Genomic DNA, 11,065 nt, shown 5'->3' with positions numbered 1-11,065 from the left:
TTTCTTCTTTTTTTCTCTCATTCTTCTTTCTTTCTTTCTCTTTCTCTCTCTGTCTCTCTCTTTCTCTCTCTCTCTCTCTCTCTCTTTCAGACAGAGTCTTGATCTTGTTGCCCAGGCTGGAGTGCAGTGGGGCAATCTCGGCTCACTGCAACCTCTGCCTCCTGGGTTCAAGCGATTCTCCTGCCTCATCCTCCCAAGTAGCTGGGATTATAGGCACCTTCCACCACACCTGGCTAATTTTTGTCTTTTCAGTAGAGATGGGGTTTCACCACGTTGGCTAGTCTGGTCTCAAACTCCTGACCTCAGGTGAGCCACCCATCTCGGCCTCCCAAAGTGATGGGATTACAGGCATGAGCCACTGCACCTGGCCACCTCTCTATTTTCTCACTCCCCAGCTAGGGAGTTTTCTTTCTCGGTCTCAACACCCACAAGCAGCTTCCTGTCCCAGTCTTTTTCACATGTGTTAAACTTTTACAACCCCCTATTTTGGTCCTCTTCTGAGGTCTACTCACCTTGTCTATTTTCACATCATTCTCCCCAACTGTCTAGACCCATAGATCCTTGCTCATCCCTCACCCATATCAAAGATGAAGGAGACAGGAGGCTGAGGCAGGAGATCACTTGAGCTCAAAGAGTTCAAGGCTGCCATGAGCTATGATCACACCACTCTACTCCAGCCAGGGCAACAGAACAAGACCCTATCTCCAGAAAGAAAGAAGAGGAAGGAGAGACACATCCACATCGATGATGATTATAAAGCATGATACACACATGATACATAATGAGAATACTCCCGTGAATGTGGCTAGATTCTGAGTCCATTAAAATTTTGTATGGAAGTAAAATAAATGTTGCTCCAGTTGCATTCTGTAACTTTATGACTAAAGTACCTGATGAAAACAATTAAATTTGACGTTTTATAAGGAAATCTACTAGCTATCACATAGTAGGTAATCAGTGAATATTTGTTGAATGAATGAAGGAAGAAATTGGAGAAAATATAAATGATTTTAATAGAAAATTTTAAAACTTTAAATTTTTCAAAAACACTTTTTTTTTTAGACCTACATACAAGTGAAGAGGTAGTATGACTAAATCTTATTGTATTGTGTCTGGGCATGGTGGCTCACTCCTATAATCCCAGCACTTTGGGAGGCCAAGGCAGGCAGATCACTTGAGGTCAGGAGTTCGAGACCAGCCTGGCTAACATGGTGAAACTCAGTCTCTACCAAAAATATAAAAAATTAGCCAGGTATGGTGGTGCACACCTGTAATCCCAGCTACTTGGGAGGCTGAGGCAGGAGAATCACTTGAACCCAGGAGATGGAAGTTGCAGTGAGCCAAGATTGCACCACTGCACTCCAGCCTGCGCGACAGAACAAGGCTCCATCAAACAAACAAAAAAGTTATTGTATTGTAAAAAGGGGTATAATATAGACGATTTACTGGTTTATATATATTATTACTACAACCCTTATATTGAGAATTTTATTAAGTCACATGTTGCATAATGACTTTTCTGTCAATGATGAATTACGTATACAACAGTGGTCCCATAGGAGTATAATATTGTATTTTTACTATACCTTTTCTATGCTTAGATATGTTTAGGTACATAAATACTTATTGTTTTACCTTTGCCAGCAGTATTCAGTACAGTCACATGCTGTACAGGTTTGTAGCTTAGAGCAATAGGCTGTGTCATCTAGCCTAGGTGTGTAGCAGGCTATATCATCTAGGTATCTGTAAGTATGTTCTGTGATATTCACATAATGATGAAATAGCCTAACAATGGCAACAGAGTGAGACTTTGCCTCCAAAAATAAAAATAAAAAAGAACATATGCTTATTGTTAAGCAACACATGACTGTATATCCACATTTAGTCCAGTAACAGTTACCTTTTTTTTTTTTTTTTTCTTGAGACAGAGTTTAGCTCTTGTTGTAAACTGGCTGGAGGGCAGTGGTGTGATCTCGACTTGCTGCAGCCTCCACCTCCCAGATTCAAGTGATTCTCCTGCCTCAGCCTCTCGAGTAGCTGGGATTACAGGTGCGTGCCACCACGTCTGGCTAATTTTTGTTTTTGTTTTGTTTTTTTTGAGATGGAGTCTCGCTCTGTCGCCCAGGCTGGAGTGCAGTGGCCGGACCTCAGCTCACTGAAAGCTCCGCCTCCCGGGTTTACGCCATTCTCCTGCCTCAGCCTCCCGAGTAGCTGGGACTACAGGCGCCTGCCACCTCGCCCGGCTAGTTTTTTGTATTTTTTAGTAGAGATGGGGTTTCACCGTGTTAGCCAGGATGGTCTTGATCTCCTGACCTTGTGATCCGCCCATCTCGGCCTCCCAAAGTGCTGGGATTACAGGCTTGAGCCACCGCGCCCGGCCTAATTTTTGTATTTTTAATAGAGACGAGGTTTCACCATGTTGGCCAGGCTGGTTTCAAACTCCTGACCTCAGGTGATCCGCCTGCCTAGGCCTCCCAAAGTGCTGGGATTACAGGCGTGAGTCACCATGCCCAGCCACAGTTAACTTTCTCTTAAGCGGAATGGCCACAGATCAATCTAGCTTATGCACAAATGTGTATGTAGACACAAATGTGTATGTAGACCACTTAAACTTTCTTCCTTCAATTCCTTACTTTAAAATGAAATTTATACCTGGATTTAAAACATGATTAAATTAAAATAGCAAAAACTTTCTAAATCATGTGATTAAAAATTTTTTTTTGTAGAGACAGAGTCTTGCTATGTTGCCCAGGCTGATCTTAAACACTTGGGCTCAAGTGATCCTCCTACTTTGGCCTCCCAAAGTGTTGGGATTATAGGTGTGAGCCACCATCCCTGGCATGATATTAGTCCTTGAGTTAATACTTAGGGTCTTGCTCTGTTTGCCCAGGCTGGGGTACAGTTGTGCAATTATAGCTACTGCAGCCTTAATCTCCTGGGCTCAACCCATCTTCCCTCTTCAACCTCCCAAGAAGCTAGGACTGCAGGAACATACTACCATACCTAGGTAATTAAAAAAATTTTTTTTTAGAGATAAGGCCTCACTATGTTGCCCAAAATTCCAACTATTGATAGTACATCAAAAAAAAAAAAAAAAAAAAAAAAAAAAAGAGAGAGGTTGTGCATTATTTGTCTGTCTGCCAAGACAAGTATAAGGCCACCTATTTCCCTCCCATTCAAGAAAGTGTAGAGCTTTCACTTTTGGTCGAGATAAAAGAACAGAGATCAGATTTCCCAGATAGGCTTGGACACACACAAAAAGACAAAATATGTAAAAAAACAATAAAAAACAGTTTCAAAATGCTGGATATCAGAGAAGAAGGGACCATTATCCCTAAGAGATGAAATGAAATGAAAAATAAATGAGGCAGACCCTACAGTTGCTTGGCTTACTCCCCTGAGAGTATCCAGGCAGTGTTGTGGGAATGGGAAACCCAAACAGAGCCAGGAAGCCTTCTTGAGTTGAGAAGAGATAGCTGGCATTCTGGGGAGATGAAGGTGGCTGGAATTCAAAGGACTAAGCACCAGACAGAAGCAAGCTGCACAGAGGAATCCTGAGTTACCAGGGGGCGACCCTCAGCTATTCAGCTGGATATTGATTAGTGTACGGAAGTCAGGAAACTACTCAAGGCGGGAGAAAGAACCACCTGAAAGGATTAGTGATCATGATGCTTGACACACACACAGGATCGGGAATAGTGTCTGTTCCCACCAGCCAGAATAGAAAACCTCACAATTCATGGGACAGAAGATAGAGTTCACAGGTCTTTCCTCAACAGGAGAATAATTAACTCTAGATTAATCACAGCTCTTGCCTCATCTAAAAAAACCTTAAAATCCAGACCCAAATGGATAAACTATTTCTAAATAGTTGTGTCCCAGAAAAAAAAAAAATCAAGAATACTTATAAAAATTTAAAAACAGCCAGCATCCAACAAGGTAAAATTCACAATGTGAACTCATATCCAGTCTAAAATTACCAGGCATGCAAAGATGCAGAAAAATATGACTCATGATGAGAAGAAAATCAATGTAAAAAGTACCCCAGAACTGACAGTGGTGTCAGAATGAACAGATAGGACATTAAAACAAGTATTGTAATTGTATTACATATATTCAAAAGTGAAGAAGAGACATGGGGACTGTAATAAAAAATTTGCAGTGAGCCAAGATTGCGTCATTGCATGCCAGCCTGGGCAAGATGGTGAGACTCTGTCTCAAAAAAAAATTTTAAACCAAACTTTCAGAAATGAAACCCACAATGTCTGAGGCAATAGACAGGAAAATGTTAATAACAAATTAAACATTTCAGAATAAAAGATTAGTGAACTTGAAGATAATTATCCAAAATGAACCACCGAGAGAAAAGAGAGAAAACAAGGAAGAGAGCATCAGTGAATTGTTTAGACAACTTCAAGTAACTGAATAAAGTGTAACTGGAGTCTGCAAAGGAGAGAAGGGATTGCAGAAAAATATTTGAAAAAATAATGGCTGAAAATTTAGAAATTTGATGAAAACTGTAAACTCACAGATCTAAGAATCTCAATAAACCCAAGGCACAAGAAGCATCAGGGGAGGGCCTGGTGTGGTGGCTCACGCCTGTAATCCCAGCACTTGGGGAGGCCAAGGCAGGTGGATCACCTGAGTTCAGGAGTTCAAGACCAGCCTGGTCAACATGGCGAAACTCTGTCTCTACTAAAAATACAAAAATTAGCCGAGCATGGTGGTGGGTACCTGTAGTCCCAGCTACTTGGGAGGCTGAGACAGAAGAATCACTTGAACCTGGGAGACGGAGGTTGCAGTGAGCTGAGATCATGCCACTGCACTCCAGCTTGGGTGACAGAGCAAGACTTTGTCTCAAAAAAAAAAAAAAAAAAAAAAATTAAGAAACAAAAAGCAACAACAAACAACAAAAAGAAAAAACCCCCACAAAAAGCATCAGGGGAAAATAAGAACGACACCAAAGCATATCATAATCAAACTACTCAAAACCAGTGATAAAGAAAAAAAAATCTTAAAAACAGCTAGAGGAAAAACAGACATGTTATATATAAAAGAAACAAGATAAGAATGACAGTGGCGTTCTTGTAAGGAACAAAGTAAGTGAGAGGACAATGGAACATCTCTAAAATATTAAACAAGTAAACAAATCCTTTTCACTAGAAGTCAATGTTCAGCGAGAATATCTTTCAAAAATGAAAGTGAAAGAAAGAGTTCTTTGGAGACAGAAAATTGAAAGAATTAATCAAAAAGCATATCTGCAATAAGTGAAGTGTTTAAGAAATTTTTTCAGGAAGAAAGAAAATGAGACCAGAAGGAAATACAGATTTACACAAAAGAATGAAGACTACTGGAAATGGTAAGTACATAAGTAAATATATATATATTTTCTTATTATTTAAATCTCTTTAAAAGATACTGACTTTTTATGCAAAAATATGAATAATGGAGTACTGGATTTATAACATATGGAAAAGTGAAGTATATGACAACAATAGTGCAAAAGTTAGGAGTGGAGAAATTGAAGAATACTATTATAATGTTCTTATATATCAAATGGTATAATATCATTTGAAGGTAGACTGACATAAAGATATATTGTATAAACCCCGATCAGCCACTAAAATAGCAAAACAAAGCCAACAAAGGGGGATTAAATAGAATAAAAGAAAGGATTCAATTCATTCAAATGAAGCTAGAAACACAGGAAAAAGTGACCAAGGAACAGATGGAACAAATAGAAAACAAATACTATCATGATAGGCTTAGACCTCATTATATCATAACTACACTAAACAGAAATGGTCTAAACACTCCAATAAAAAGGCAAATAATTTCAGTTTGGATAAAAAAGCAAGAACCCTTTATATATTGCCTATAAGAATCACACTTTAAATATAAAAATCTAAATAGGTCAGAAGCAAATGATGTTAACACTACTGAAAATGAAGTTGAATGACTCTATTAATATCAGACTAAGTAGATTTCAGAATCAAGAATATTTCCAGACATTAAAAAAGTTGATTTCACAACAATAAAGTTGTTGATTAATCAATAATTCTAAATGTTTATGTTCCTTATAACAGAGCTTCAAAATACCTGAAAGCAGAAACTGATATAACTGCAAGGAGAAATACACAAATTCACAATTATAATAGAATATTTTAATACCTCTATGTCAATATTTGAGAAAACAAGTAGACAGAAAATAATGAAGATAATAAAGATGTGAAAAACACTATCAACCAAGTCGATCTAAATGATATTTATAGAACATACAAGTCACAAATGTCAAAGTATACAAATAATAAAAAATGTCCCATGACCAAAATGAAATTAAATTAGACATCAAGTTAAATTCTAAATCAATAACAGAAAGGCTTCCTGAAAATTCCCAAATATGTGGAAATCAAATAACACACTTTTAAAAAATCCACGGGTTAAAGAAGAAATCAAAAGTGAAATTAGAAAGCACTTGAATGAAGATCAAAATACAACACATCAGAATGTGTTGCATGCCATGAAAGCAGTATTTAGAGAAACATTAACAGCACTAACAAGTATATTAGAGAAGAAAATTCTTAAATTACCTAAGCTTCCACCTTGAGACCCTAGAAAATGAAGAACAAAATAAACCCAAAATGAGTTTTTAAAAATAGGAATAATAAGATCAGAATGAAAAATCAGCAAAATAGAAAACAGAAAAACAATACAGAATATCAATAAAATCAAAAATTTGTTCTTTAATAAGATTGGTGAAGTCACCTGGGCACGGTGGTTCACACTTGCAATCCCAGCACTTTGGGAGGCCTAGGCTGGCAGATTGCTTTGAGTTCAGGAGTTCCAGGCCAGCCTGGCCAACATGAAGAAACCCTGTCTCTACTAAAAATACAAAAATTAGGCCGGGCACGATGGCTTCAGCCTGTAATCCCAGCATTTTGGGAGGCCAACGCGTGCAGATCACTTGCGGTCAGGAGTTTGAGACCAGCCTGGACAACATGGCAAAACCCGTCTCTATTAAAAAACCAAAAATTAGCCGTGCCTGGTGGCCCACGCCTGTAATTCCAGCTACTCAGGAGGCTGAGGCAGGAGAATCGCTTGAACCTGGGAAGCGGATGTTGCAGTGAGCCGAGATCACGCCACTGCACTCCAGCCCGGGCAACAGAGTGAGACTCTCAAAAAACAACAAAAAAAAAGATAAGCAAAATTGATAGACATCTAGCCAGATTTATCAGGGTACACATTACCAATATCAGGAATGAGAGAGGTGACATCATTAGAGATTCCATATACAGTAAGTGAATTATAAAAAATAGGATGAACAATTTTTTTGGCCAATGAATTTGACAATGTAAGTGAAACAGGCAAATTCTTTGGAAGACATAAACTATCAAAGTTCACTTAAAAAGAAATCAATAATCTGAAAAGCCCTATGTCTAGTGAAGAAATTCAATTTGTAGTTTAAAACATTCACAGCAAGAAAATTCCAGAATTTTCTGAATTCTACTGATTCAGATGATGAATTCTGAATTCTACTGAATTCTGAATTAATGAAGACAAAATACCAATACCACAGAAACTCTCCTAGAAAATGGAAAGGGAGACAATATTTCCCCACTCATTAACACCAAAACAAGACAAAGACATGATAAGAAAAAGAAGAAAAAAGCAATAGTCCAATATCCCGCATAGATATAGATGCAAAAATTCTAAACAAATCTTCAGGAAATCAAATCTAACAATATATAAATATAAAGAAGGTGAAACATTAAAAACATTTATCCCAAGAATGAAGGGTTAGTTTAATATTTGAAAATCAGTCAATGTAATCCACGCTCAATAGACACAGTAAAACATTTATCAAAATCCATCATCGATTCCTGACAAGTACTCTCCGAAAACTAGGAATAGAAGGTAATGTTCTCAGTCTGATAAAGAACACCTGTTTCCCCTTAAGGAACACTCTCACCATTCTATTTAATATTGCGCTGGAGATTCTCAGCTGGTACCAAAAAGTAAGAGCAAGAAATGAAAGGCATCCATACTGGAAGGAAAAACATAAAATTGGAAAATTAATGCTACCTGATTTCAAGAATTACTATAAAGCTACAGCAGTTAAGCTAAGGTATTATTGGCATAAAAGTAGACAACAGTGTCAACAGAACGGAATAGAAAGTTCAGAAATATACCCACACTTACATGGGCAATTAATTTTCAACAAAGATACATAATCAATTGAGTGGAGAGAGGCTAGTCTATTCAATAAATTGTGCCGGAGGCTGAGCTCAGTGGCTCATGCCTGTTATTCCAGCACTTTGGGAAGCCAAGGTGGGCGAATCACCTGAGGTCGGGAGTTCCAGACCAGCCTGGCCAACATGACGAAACCCTGTCTCTACAAAAATACAAAAATTAACTGGGCATGGTGGTGTGTGCCTGTAGTCCTAGCTACTTGGGAGGCTGAGGTAGGAGAATCACTTGAACTGGGAGATGGAGGTTGCAGTGAGCCAAGATCATGCCACTGCACTCCAGCCTGGGTGACAGAGTGAGACTCCATCTAAAAAAAAAAAAAAAATTGTACTATAACAATTGAATATCCATATGTAAAACCTAAAACTATAACATTTCTAGAAGAAAACGTAAGAGAAAACCTTTGTGACCTTATGTTAAGCAAAATTTCTTAAAAACAAAAAGTGTGATTAAAAAAACTACAAATAGGCTGGGCGCAGTGGCTAACACAGTGAAACCCTGTCTCTACTAAAAATACAAAAAATTAGCCAGGCGTGGTGACGGGCGCCTGTTGTCCCAGTTACTTGGGAGGCTGAGGCAGGAGAATGTGTGAACCTGGGAGGCGGAGCTTGCAGTGAGCCGAGATGGCGCCACTGCATTTCAGCCTGGGCTACAGAGCCAGACTCCGTCTCAAAAATAAAAAACAAACAAACAAACAAACAAACAAAAAACTATAAATAGACAAATTAGAGTTCATCAAAATAAAAAAATTCATCTGTCTATAGGATACTGTTAAGGGAATGGAAAGACAAGGCATAGAAATATATTTGTGGGAAATAAGTTGTAAATCATATTATAGAAGTCTTGAATCCAGAATATATAAAGAACTTTCCAAACTTGATAATAAAAAAACAAACAACCCATTAAAATAGATAAAATAAATGTACACACACTTCAACCAAGAAGCGGTTCATGGGCCTGGCGAGGTGTCTCATGCCTGTAATCCCAGCATTTTTGGAGGCTGGGGTGGGCGAATCGTGAGGTCAGGAGATTGAGACCAGCTTGGCTAATACGGTGAAACTCCATCTCTACTAAAAATACAAAAAATAGCTGGGTGTGGTGGCAGGCGCCCGAAGTCCCAGCTACTCTCGGGAGGCTGAGGCAGGAGAATCGCTTGAACCTGGGAGGCGGAGGTTGCAATGAGCCAAGATCTCGCCAATGCACTCCGGCCTTGGTGACAGAGCAAGACTTCATCTCAAAAAAAGAAGAAGTGGTTCATATGCTTGGCAAATAAACCTGTGAAGAAACAATCAATACATTAGTTTTTAGGGACATGCAAATTAAAACTACAATATGCGCCCTATAATTTATTATTTTAATCACATTGTTTTCAAATGTTGACTTTATTTTGGGTACCTGGTTATTTATGATACGCTCACAGTTCATTTCTGCACATCAGGGTGTCAGGACATGGAGGCAGCCAGGGAAACAATCATTTACAGACTGACACCCCTCACTAGGCCCTGAGATCTCAGGAGCTTTCTCTGGGCTTCGTATCCTCATTGGGATGAATATTCCAGGAAGACTGGGATGTTTGTGGCGTGTCCTGGTCACCCAGGCTGGATTGCAGTGGTGTGATCATAACTTACTGCAGCCTCGACCTCCTGGGGTCAAAGAGTCCTCCTGCTTCAGCCTCCCGAGTAGCTGGGGCAACAGGAACATGCCACCACACCCATCGAATTAAGAAGAAAACAAACAAACAAACCAAGCAAAACAAACCAACCAACCAAACAAAAAGAATATAGATATATATGTCTTGCTAGGTTGCCCACTTGTCCTGAACTTCTAGCCTCAAGTAATCCTCCCTACTCAGCCTCCCAGAGTATTGGAATTACAGGCATGAGCCAATGGCCCTGGCATCATTATCCATTTTCATTAATTCATTTATTACATACTTATTCTGATCCAGGCAATTGCGCTAGGCTCTGAAGACATGAAGATGAATACCACATGGTTCCTGTCTTAATGATCTTAGTCAATAATGGGTAAGGTAGGGATGTCAGAAAAACATGATATGAATGCAACTGAAACAAATGAGATTAGATAGAGGAGATTTTGGAGAATAAAGGCAAGTATTCCTGGGAGAAACCAATGGACACAAAGGTGACTCTTGGATAGGCAATAAAAAGAGAAGAAGAGGCTGAGGCAGGAGGACCCCTTGAGGCTAGGAGTTCGAGACCAGCCTAGGGAACATAGTGAAACCTTGTCTCTGCAAAATAAAATGAAAAAAATTATCCAGGCATGGTGGCACGTGCCTGTAGACTTAGCACTTTGGGAAGCCAAAGTGGGAGTATTGCTTGAAGCGAGGAGTTCAAGACCAGCCTGGGCAACAAAGCAAGACCCCGTTTCTACAACAACAACAACAACAAAAAGTTAGCTGAATGTGATGTTCCTCTTCTGTAGCCCCAGCTACTCATGAGGCTGAGGTAGGAGAATTGCTTGAGCCCAGGAGTTCGAGGCTGTAGTGAGCTATGATCCTGCCACTGCACTCCAGCCTGAGTGACAGAGTCTCAAAAACAAAAACAAAAAAACAACAAAAATTTAAAAAGGGGTAAGGAGAAGGTGGCAGCCCCAGCAATATCAGATCTCCTTTAACTCTCCTGTGTATTGGGGGCCTCACATGCCTCCTCTCTGTCCTTCACCTTCAACTCATTCTTTGCTCCCCTAATACCATTCTACTCATCAGATCTCAGCTCAGTAGCTCCTTTCTCTTTCATGTTCTCAGGACATGCAATCTCCCTTCCCTTCCCTTCCCTTCCCTTCCCACCCCTCCCCTCCC

Source organism: Colobus angolensis, unplaced genomic scaffold, assembly GCF_000951035.1.
Source record: "Colobus angolensis palliatus isolate OR3802 unplaced genomic scaffold, Cang.pa_1.0 Scaffold122, whole genome shotgun sequence".
Classification (NCBI taxonomy): Eukaryota; Metazoa; Chordata; class Mammalia; order Primates; family Cercopithecidae; genus Colobus; species Colobus angolensis.
This window is presented reverse-complemented; position numbering follows the sequence as displayed.